The sequence below is a fragment of the Rana temporaria genome, chromosome 1 (assembly GCF_905171775.1).
Source record: "Rana temporaria chromosome 1, aRanTem1.1, whole genome shotgun sequence".
Classification (NCBI taxonomy): domain Eukaryota; kingdom Metazoa; phylum Chordata; class Amphibia; order Anura; family Ranidae; genus Rana; species Rana temporaria.
In genome coordinates, this window is record NC_053489.1 from 571,083,218 (window position 1) to 571,095,274 (window position 12,057).

Below are 12,057 nucleotides of genomic sequence, written 5' to 3' on the forward strand. Positions count from 1 at the left end.
GGGCTGCGACAATGTGGCAGACAAATCTGACACTAAGTGACACTTTTTGATGACAAGTGCTATACAAATGCATTGATCACTGTATAAATTACCCTGGCAGGGAAGGGGTAACACTAGGTGGCGATCAAGGGGTTAAATGTGTTCCCTGGGAGGTGTTTCTAACTGTAGAGGGATGTGTTACACTGGAGGAAAAGAGAGATCGTTATTCAGCTTAAACACGATCTCCTACTTTTCCTCACTGACAGATCAGAAATGTGCTTTGTTTACATCGGCAGACGACTGATCCATCTCTCCTGTGAACGATCAGTGGGTCACGGCGGCCATCATGGCCCCCGGACCCGCTAATTGGCTCCCGCTGTATCCAATCACAGTGGGAGCTGTGCACTGGCGGCACGTACGTGCCCCTAAACCACATGCACAAAATACAGTTAACAAAAAACGATTAACCAGCCAAAGGGTTGACGCAACTAAATCGTTCTTTGGACATTGACTGGCAGCTTTTTGGCATATATGTCTTTCAGTAGAATATCACTCAAGTACTCTATGACAGTGGTCCCCAGCATTTGTGGCACCGGGACCGCTTTTGGTGTAGCCACTTTTTCAGGCCCCCATCACAGCCGCCCCTGCAGTCATGGGCCCCCATCACAGCCATCCTGGAGATACGCCGGCGTATCTCGTACGAGAATCCGGGCCACAATCTTTTCTCTGAAGAAAGTGATACCACCACTGCTTGTGACTGAAGTTGACCAGTAAATCAGCTTGTTTTTGAGCTGATTCTGGCAGATTGGACTGTAGGAAGCAAGAAGGGGTAACTTGCAAAAAAAAGAGGTACTACTGTAAGCCTTGATTTGGAGGTTGTTGTCTTGGGAGAGCAAAAAGGTAGTAGCTGTGGAAGTACAAGATTTAGCCTTTTACTTATGGGGTAGGGGCATCTGTGCCCCCATCACATCCTTGATGAATTTGTAAAGGCATTCCCTAAACATCAGTTCACTATCAAAAGGATGCACCACTTACTAGCAGGTTTATCAGACCAAGCTTTTAACCACAAACTCCTGTGCATATACACAGAGATAAGAGTCATTATAAAGACTTGGCGAATTACATTCTCTAGAGCAGTGGTTCCCAACTTCTGTCCTCGGAACCCACTAACAGGCCAGATTTTAAGTATTACCTTGGGGAGATGCAGACTAGAATAATGCAATCACTGAGCAGCAAATTATATCACCTGTTCAGTTATCTTGCAAACCTGGCCTGTTAGTGGAGCCTGAGAACAGGAGTTGAGAACCACTGCTCTAGAGCTTCCACTTAAAACAATACGGCTGAAAGCATTAACTAAAAGAATAAACAACATTTTTTAAATAAAGAGGTTTCTATGAACTTTTTAAACTTAATACGCTATGAAGCCTATTTTTTCCTCTAATTGCATTTGCTGACTATGCCATCCCCGGGAGATTTGCAAACGAGTGGAGCTGAGCTGATCGTGAGTGTTTCCTGGAACCTGTGAAGACGGACCCTCCTCCCCTGCACTTCTCCGGTTAAAAGAATCCTTACCATTTGCCTGTATGATCTCTTTTCATAGGGATCCATCTTTTATGGTAAAAGGCCAGCTTGCCCGTCTTTTATTCTAAAGTTCCTGCATGCTGAAGTTTTATTATGGTGTGGAAAATTCATCTATATTGTCTGTCAAGCCAGCGATCCAGTGCTTTCATTTAGATCAGCGGACTTTATGTTTATAACATTTGAGAACTGCTAGCTCTGTGATTGTCTCCCAGTTGATACATTGATTTTTGTGTGGAAGATTCAGCTACACTGTCTGCCAAGCCAGCGATCCAGCGCTTTCATTTAGATCAGTGGACTATATATTTATAACATCTGAGAACTGCTAGCTCCTTGATTGTCTCTCAGTGAATACATTGATTTACAGGCATACCCCGCTTTAAGTACACTCACTTTACATACACTCGCGAGTAAGGACATACCTGCGAGTGTATGTAAAGTGTATGTAAAGTGCCTTACAAGTACTGTACGGACATTTTGCAGCCGCAGTAGAAGGAGCTGAAGCTCCGAGAGCATACCCCACCCTGTTCCAGTGTGCCCCTGACACCCCCACTACAGCCCCTGAGACCTTAACTACAGCTCTTGACACCCCCACTACAGTCCCTGACCCCCCACTACACCCTAGAAGTGAAAAAGGGTATTGTTTCACTTTAAGTACATTTTCGTTTTACATACATGCTCTGGTCCCGTTGTGTACTTAAAAGTGGGGTATGCCTGTAGTTTGTCCGTTTCATCCAATTTCTTGGTTGCTGTTTTTTATCATATTTTCACATAATTTTGGGGGTTGCGCTATATTTCTATTTATTATCACAATTGCCAACTGTAGGGCTGAACCTGCAAATGCGAAGAAGACCTTTACGAGGGCTTCAAAACATGGCTTTTAAGAATTAGGCCAATCAGCATATATTGCACATTTAATTTGTGTATGGATAGGAAAGGTCTTTTATTTTGTAAGCCACACTAGGGGCTCGTTTTTGGCTGTGAAGAATCAGGTGTTGCTAGGCAAAGACTAGTTTGCCTGGCATCAAACAGTGAGTCGACGGTGGAAAGTATTTATTTAGAAGCCATGGCTTTTGGCTCATAAAATTCAGGGTTTGAAAAATCATGTTTGAAGGTTCCATCTCTGACTCAATAAGTCAAGGGAGAGGAGAAGTGTAGCATTTTTGGTCTCTGAAGACCAAAGGTTCTAGTAGTGGCAAATGTTTTCTGAATCATTTAGAGATAGTGGCAGAAAAATCTGCTTTTGTCAGATAGGCCACATGGTGTGTGCTAGAGTGGGAGATAGAGTTAGGCCCTGTACACACGATCAGTCCAAACTGATGAAAACGGACTGAAGGACCGTTCTCATTGGTTAACCGATGAAGCTGACTGATGGTCTGATGTGTCTACACATCATCAGTTAAAAAAACGATCAAGTCCAATGCGGTGACGTAAACCACAACGACGTGCTGAAAAAAACAAAGTTCAATGCTTCCAAGCATGCGTCGACTTGATTCTGAGCATGCACGTGTTTTGAACCGATGCTTTTACATACTAACCATCAGTTTTGACCTATCGGTTATCAGTCCATCAGTTCAATTTTAAAGCAAGATCTACATTTTTGGACCGAAAGATAACTGACTGATGGGGCCCACACACGGCCGGTTTGGACTGATGAAACTGAACTTCAGTCCGTTTTCATCAGTTTGGACTGATCATGTGTACAGGGCCTTAGAGGTTATGGAACAGTGCCACATTAGGACATTGCTCGAAGGCAAAGTACAACTATTACCCTGAGCGGTGTTATGAGTCTCTTGTAGGCCATCAGCAGAACACATTTTTTTCAGCCCTTTTGTCCTTGATCCCTTGCATCTGCCATTGCTAAAGTGAGGGGACACCCAGTGTAGTACTCACACGTTGGATTGGCAAAATGTGGGGTTTTGTGTGTCCAGAATGCAGGAACAGAGAAAACCCAGGAGCTGACCGTGTCTCTGTAGCAGAAGGTAGCAGAAAGTTCAGCAGTGGTAGTGGAATTATATTTTAAATGTAGCAAGTGTGAGGGGGGGTGACCGGATGTAGGAGTGTGGAGTGCGAGTGAGGATGGCATGTGAGACGGAGAGAGGTGTATGCTGAGTCCTCCACAATCCCTCTACTCCCTGCATATGAAGCTGGCCGGAAATACTAAGTTAGACTGCTGAAGCCTATGCCCCGCTCTTGCTGCTGTAGTTGCCGCTGACTGGGTGACTTACCTGCCGATGATCTAGGGTCCGGGGACCTCTGGAGGTCTGTGGCTGCCTGTGCCTGCCCGCCCGCCCAACTGCTCGGGGTGTCCTCTCTGGAGTTTCGTGGGGGCAGCGCTGAGAGTGGAGGAGATCCGGAGGTGGAGGTGGAGGTCCGGCTGCAGCCAGTGAGCGGAGCCCGCGATTGGAGAGCGGCGTTCACCTGACTAGACCAGACCACGTGAGCGGCTCTGTGAATCCCGGCATGTCTTGGCTGAGAGACGGTGAGAGAGGGGAAGGAGGTGCTGGAGACAACCAGGGGGTGATACCCAAGGGACCTCTGGAGGTTCCCCCCCCCGCCCCCCCATACCGAACCTGTTTGATATATCCCTCTATAGCCCAATATAGTACGGGAGGAAGGGAGGAGGAAGGACAGGAGATGCGCTCAAGCCGGAAGACAGCAGCCCCTGTAAAGTAAACCTACAGTGGATGGTAGCCTGAAGCCGGATTTGTTTAAAAAGGGAAAAGCCGTGGAGAAACAGCATAAAAGTGAGTAACCCAGCATTATCAAGCATAATATTGATGAATGGGTATACTATGCTCTGAACTGAACTGAATTGTATGGTGAATTGACGCATTGATACATGGACTGATTAAATGCTGAGAAGGATTAACTGATCACTGAACTAAGAAGAGAGCTTGATAAATCTTGCAGCACGGATGAATGGGATCCCTTTACCCCCTTAATCCATACATGGGAAATGGTGCTATTGTCTGGCTGTTTTTTACCTGTGAAAGCTGTCTGCGAGACACTCGGCTTTTGGTGCTTTTGGTGCCCCTGGTACTGTCACCTATAAGGGGGATACGGTGATGCTGATCTGCTCCTCATTATTTACAGTAGACTTATATGAGATCCCCTGATCTGGGTGCTGAAATAGAGGTCAAACAGAGGGAGGGGAAAAAGAAAAAAGAGAAAGAAAACTTTTTCTTCCTTTAAAGCAACAAAAACCATACTTTTTTGACCAATCGTCCTATATTGCTGCTACCCAGAAGGGGAAAAGGGAGACGCACGCTTTCTTTCTTGCTGGCCTTTTTTTTCTTTTTTGGCCCTAAGAAGCTGCTTTTTTTTTTTTTTTTTTGGACTTTTAACATTAACAAAAAGCTGGGCATAAGTGACATACCTGTTTCCTTACCAAAAACAGGGTAAAGTGCAGGGCATCTGCTCTGCAAATAGAAACCGCATAGATGCAGCAGCTACGCTCAGCAAAGGATAAGAACTCTCAACACCCGGCAGCTGCTGCTAAACTGGAGTCATATGCCCATTCTTCTGCCCAGACGCCTACGTCAACAAAAAAGACGGCGCAACTTAAAACACAGGGTGGGGTGACTGACAGAAAAAGCCAAGGACAGTCAGCAGCTACTACCATACAGGGATCAGCAGGAATGTCAACAATTAAAACATCAAATAAAAACCCTGAGGTGACGGAATAGAATACGGCGGTAACAGCTGAGACGTGCTTACCCTTGGAAACGGAACCAACACTAAAGGATGTATTTACAGTTGTGAACGCATGTAAGAGCGCACTAAAAGAACTTTGTGCCCAGATGAAAGAGGTAAAAGAGGATTTGGTACTGGTCCGCCAAGAATTGCAAAGAACAGCGGAAAGGACCTCTGCTCTGGAGGCAAGGACAAGCCAGCTGGAAGACGATGTATACCCATTAATAAATGAGGTGAAAAATCTGAAGGAGCAGATGGGCAGATACGCATCAAAGATGGATGAGATGGAGAATCGTCTCAGAAGAGACAATGTTAGGCTGGTGGGATTGCCAGAAAAGAGTGAGGGCTCCAACCCCATAGAGTTCCCTGAAAAATGGTTTATTGAGATTTTTGGAAGAGAGACATTTTCAACGACATTCTCTATTGAAAGAGCACATAGAGTTCCTTTTAGAGCTCCGCCAGCAGGGGGACACCCCAGGCCGCTCCTTATGAAGTTCCTAAATTATAGAGATAAAGTTGTACTGCTGCGGACAGCAAGAGAGGCGGGAAACATTTCTTTTAAGGATACTAAGATATCATTGTATTCTGACTTTTCGCCAGAATTACAGAGACGGAGAGCAGAGTTCATTTCAGTTAAACGGGTATTACAGAGACATGGGTTGACTTATGCCCTTCTTTATCCAGCAAGGCTACGGGTGGTGACAAAGGGTGGGACTCAGATTTTTGATACCCCGGCGAGTGTAGAGAGATGGCTGGATGAGAATAAGGATAAGTGGTAGATAACCTGAGCAAGAGGGGGGGGGGGAGTTGGGGAAAAGAGATATTCCCTTTTTTTTTTTTTTTTTGTTTGTTTTTGGGCTGTTTCTCTTTTTCGCCCTGCTTTCTCTCCCTCAGGAAAACAAAAAACAGAAAATTAAAAATTAAAAACAGGGGGGAGGAGAGGGGGGAGGAAGACGAGCATAGCTTTTTGAATGGGATGGGAAGGGAGTGAAAGTGAGGAATACATGGTGTGGGAGACGGTCACTGGAATGCCCTCAGGGGAACACCAGGATAGGTGGAGGAGGGGGGAGGGAGGGGGGAGGAGGGAGGAGAGGGGGAGGATGGGTGGGAGGGGAAGGGAGGATAGGTACACGATACACAGGAATAAAGTGTTCATTAATATAAGTAAAATACATGTAAAACACGAATTGAAGGAGAGTATAGAAGGTAATGATAATGACAATGCACAAAGGAATAAGATAATTGAGAAATGGAAAGGAAATACACAATGGGGGAAAGCGTGCTACAGGAAAATAGAATTTAAAATTTTATTTTTTTTGCATGGAAATAATATTTGATTGTATATACACTCTTTTGGGATGTTGGGTTATACCTTTTAATAGACACGGTAAAAAAGAAATAGGCGTGAGTCAATCACAATATAAAACAAAGAAATTTAGGGTAAAGTTTAACTATGTAATTGTCTTTGGGATTGATACCCCTGACATTTCATGATATACTACATACCGTTAAATGCAAAGTAAAACGTTGAGTCTAGGCTCATGGAATGTCAGGGGCCTGGGGACAGCAGCCAAAAGAGCCGCAGTGCTCTCTATGATGGAAAAAAATGGGATAGAGCTGATATGTCTGCAGGAAACACATCTAACAAAGAATACAACTTACTCACTACAGAGTAAAAGATATCCTATTCAGTATCATGCAGTACACTCCACATATTCCAGAGGAGTAAGCATTTTAGTGAGAGCTGGAGTGAGGTTCTCCTGCAGACACACCAGCATAGATGAAAATGGGCGATATGTTTTTTTGCACTGTACAATTGACAACAAAATGTATGTAATAGCAAATATTTATATTCCTCCACCTTTTAAAATAGATGTTATGCTTAGATTAAATGAATTTATACTGGGAAAGGAGGAAACACCGGTTCTGATAGTAGGAGATTTTAACAAGGTTTTGGATCAAAAGGTTGATAGGTTTCCCGCACCATTAGACCCAGTTCCTAGAGAGAGGACCCGTCTGAGCCAATTTATGGAAGAAGTTGGTCTACTAGATATGTGGACAGTGAGGAACCCGGGCGCTCAGCAATATTCTTGTTATTCAAGCACGCACTCCACACTCTCCAGGATAGACATGGCCCTTGGGAATCATAAAGCGTTACAGATCATGGGAAAGATAATATACCTGCCAAGAGGTGTGTCTGACCATTCCCCAATGATTTTAACTTTAAATTTAGGTGGACAAAAAACCCAGAGAGAGTGGAAAATCAATTCGTATTGGTTTGAGTTAATAAAGGAGTCGGAGGAGATTTTGCCTAAATTAAGGGAATTTGTAGACTTTAATGAAGGTACTACAAGTACCGGGATATTATGGGATGCTCTCAAGGCATACCTTAGAGGTATCCTGATCCAGCAGGTGGCAAAATTTAATAAAAAAACCAGGGAGGGGGAGGAAAAATCCCGTAGAGAGGTAATGGAGGCAGAAAATAACTATGTAGAGGATCCAACATCGGAGAAGCAGAAAATATGGCTAGAGAAACAACAAGCATATAAGCTGGTAACCATAAGGGAGATTGAGACTCGACGACTCTTTCTGCGACAGTCTTCCTTTGCAGAGGGTGAAAGCGTTGGAAGGATGTTGGCGCAAGTGGTGAAGTCTAACTCTTCCCCCTCCGATGTTCGGTCCATTAGAGTAATAGGAGGGGCAATAACATCAGATACCCCAGAGATAGTACAGACCTTGCAGGCATATTACCAAAAACTCTATACTACACAGAAGGTGGGGATGGAAAAAGAAATGGAGGACTTCTTGGAGAGGCTAGAGATCCCGTCTATAACACAACTGGAAAGGGAGGAGTTAGAAATCCCAATATCACTCGGGGAAATTCAGCAGGCAGTAGCAGATATGGCAAATCAAAAGTCGCCAGGCCCAGATGGACTCCCGACAGAAATATACAAATATTATGGAGAAATATTACTACCAGAGCTCATAAAAGTACTAAACGGAGCGACCATAGAAGGTAAACTCCCTGCTTCAATGCTGGAAGCAACTATTATAGTTATACCAAAAGAAGGGAAGGACCCTCAGGACCCTGTGGCATATAGACCTATATCCCTCTTATGCTCTGATGCCAAGATAATAGCTAAGGTCTTGGCAACAAGGCTTAACAGGCTAATCTCAAAGTTAATTCACCCAGACCAGACAGGATTCATAGCTAATAGATCTACCAGCATGAACATCAGGAGGACATTTTTAAATTTACAGACCCCGACACAGAATGACACTAGATGTGACTAAAGCCTTCGACAGCGTAGAATGGGGATACATTTGGAGGGTTCTGGGTAAATTTGGATTCGGCCCGACATTCATTAGGCTGATAAGAATGCTTTATGACAATCCTAGTGCTAAACTAAAAATTAATAACGAATTTTCGAAAAAGATCACTCTTGAGAGGGGGACGAGACAGGGGTGCCCCTTGTCACCCCTGCTCTTCGCCCTAGCGATGGAACCGTTGGCAATAGCCATAAGGTCAAGTACTGAGATAACCGGATTTCAGAGGAAGATGGGAGATGAAAGAATCGCGCTATATGCCGATGACATTCTCCTCTTCCTGGGGGATACGGAACAATCATTGGTAAAGGCAATGAGTCTGGTAGAAGAATTTGGGAGCTTTACAGGTTTAGAAATAAACTGGGGGAAATCCGAGCTACTCCCGATAGATCCACTTGGAGAAACGGCGATATTGGAAATGCCACAGTTAACGGTGGTAGATACAATGAGATATCTGGGGGTATTGGTGATGAAAGATCCTAATCAATACATTCATAAAAACCTAACCCCGCTATTGGCTAAATTTAAACAAAAAATCCATATTTGGAAACGGCTCCCGTTGTCAGTCGCCGGTAGATGCAGTTTAATAAAAATGATTTGGCAACCACAACTGCTATATATACTGCACAATTCTCCAATGTGGATCTGCAAAAAGTGGTTTAATAAAATCGAAACTCTCTTCAGAGAGCTTATATGGAAAGGGGGGCAAGCGAGGATCCGTCTCCGTACATTACAGCTCCCGGTGGGGGAAGGAGGACTTGCAGTCCCCCAACCCGAGATTTACTACCTATCGGCACAATTGCAACAAATAGGAGGATGCAGTGTTCCGGGAGGAGGTACCCCTAATGGGAAGATACTGCTAAATGGGGTTCCTCATGATACCATCATTGAAGCGCTAGAGGCAGATTCCTTTAGTCACAGGAACCCAACAGTAAAAATGATAACTAAAATATGGAAAACGGTTAAAAAGCTGATGGGATACACCGGGTTTACTGAATACTCTCCATTGTGGAATAATATTAAATTGAAGGAAATCCTCCACATAGGAAAAGTTAGGACATGGGAAACAAAGGGTATTAAAAGGTTGAGGCAACTGTATAAAGAGGATAGGTATAGGAAGTTCCTGGACCTGAGAGAGGAATTTGATATACCGCAACACTCATTTTTTACCTACATGCAGGTGGGGCATGCCCTTGGGGCCCAATTTGGGTCACAAACCCCAGAATGGAGTGAAACGCCCCTCTTCCAGGTTTTGGTTAAGGCAGGATCAACTAAGGGACTCATTTCGGAGATATATACGGACAGATAAGTAAAAAGGTTAATATAGGTACTAGTCTTCCAAAAATAAGAGAGAAATGGGAGGAGGATATAGGGGAAATAACACAGGATCAGTGGAAGAGGGTCTTGGAGATGGGACCGAAGGTCTCGGTCTCACCTCCACAGAGGGTCTCCCATCTGATGCTGATAAATTGAGCCTATTATACGCCTAAACGTCTGTTTAAATACGGAAGAAGAATAGACGATAAATGCCCTAGATGCCAAGGGACCGGAGACCTAATACACATGATGTGGCGCTGCCCAAAGCTGTTCCGATACTGGGAGGGAGTGATAAACTATCTAAGCGATACATTCGGAACACCTTTGGAGGCGGAGGCCACACTGTGTGTATTGGGATATAGGAAGGAACGGGAGGAGAAGAAGACTACAACAGTTGTAATACTGAGATGCCTGTTCCAAGCCAGGAAATTAATAGCTACAAGATGGCAGGCGACAACACCTCCGGCAATAAGAGATTGGATCAGGATAGTAAATGAGACGATTTGTAAATAAAGAGCAGTCTATATAAAAAGAGGCAATCTTAAGGATTTTGAGGAGATGTGGAAACCATGGTTGGAAAGAAGGGATGTTCCTCTCTAGAGGGTAAGAACCATAGAAGGGCAGAGAATAACTTAAAAAAATATCGCAAGACAAAAGTATATGTGAGATAACCCAGACAAACTAAGGGTAACCTTGTAACCTCACCGGGGAGGGGAGATAAGGGACCAAGGGAGCAGAGCTACAGGCCTAATGGCGAAAAAAACTTTTTTCTACCTCCCTCTTTCTGTGTGTTTGCCCTTTATATCAGAAAGTTAGTTAAGATGACTCCACTCTTCATACTCTCTGTATTCTGTAATAAGATGATGATATATATGCGGAATAATTTTTGTTCCTGATTTTATTGAATGAAATGCTAAATAACTGAATGTGAAAAAGAAAAAAGATAAATAAAGAATGAATATTAAAAAAAAATGTAGCAAGTGTGGTATTTTAACATATCCAAGCTATTCATTCTTGTACGCAATATAGATGTCTCTACTGATGAAACATTCAAGGATAAATTACTCAACAAAGAAATAATTGTGGAGCCCAATCCATTCCTGTAACTTGCAGGTTTCCCAGTTGGCTGATTGTTGTCCTGCTGTTCTAGGGTATAGCTTGGTGACATGATAAAGCACACTGACACAATTGCTAGTTTGAGCTATGGCTGTATAATGCTCTGCTTACAGTATTTCTATTTATAGACCAACACAATAAGCATAAGTAATTCAGCAGAAAATGAAAGATGCATCAAAACAGATCCGTTATTTTCACATGGGATAAATGCTTCTGAATTGTGGATGCAGGCTGCAAGCGCTGTATATGACAGTTTGTGACATAGTGTAAAATGGGATTAGCTGCTTAATTCAACTCACCATATATGCTGGATTTATTATCCATCACAAAATTATGTTTGACTGAAAGGCTTAGCTAAAAGTAAGTGCTTCCATCTCCATAATAATGAGGTTAGCGCAGAAGATACTGGAAATGCCATTTCATATTGACTTTTAAAGCCAATTTATTATGTCCCCTTTATACCTGAGGTTATTTGTAATCCAGATTTGCACACATTAAGAAATAGGACTAGGTAAATAACACTTTAGATGTTGCTCTGAGACTCCCGTGCCATTTTTCTACCAAAATTAATGTTTTAGAAGTGACTGATCATGAAGTACATCAAATTTTTACTTACAGGTACCTTCATGCTTAATGTCATTAAATATTTTACTCATGTATGTTTTTTCCAATGAATCTTCGCTTTAGTCCTTGTTGCTTAATAGAAGAAAGGGGACATATTGTAACAGGAAGTCTGCAAGAAAATGTTTTTGAGTTGGTTGAGGATAAAGGAGGATGTCTTATCAATGGACTACCTTCCTACATCCAAGACCCATGTTTGCAATGACACTATTATTCTTTGAAACTATTCAATATGTTGCATTGGTACAGGGTTTATTGTGACCTGCAAAGCAAAGTCAAAAACACAGTCCCAACTGTAAAGCCCTGTACACACGGGCCAGAATCTCGTCAGGAAAAAAACGTTGTTTTTCCTGACGAGATTCTTGGCAAGAATCTCTTGCCGCCCGAGTGTACAGACACTCCATTTAAAAGAACCGCTGTTCT

At 43.2% G+C, this 12,057-nt stretch overlaps 1 protein-coding gene across 2 annotated transcripts in view; it reads right to left on the reverse strand.

Annotated features, from left to right (window-relative positions):
- Positions 1 to 12,057, reverse strand: part of TUSC3 (tumor suppressor candidate 3) — a 362,725-nt gene that overhangs the window by 38,416 nt on the left and 312,252 nt on the right. The window lies entirely within an intron of this gene.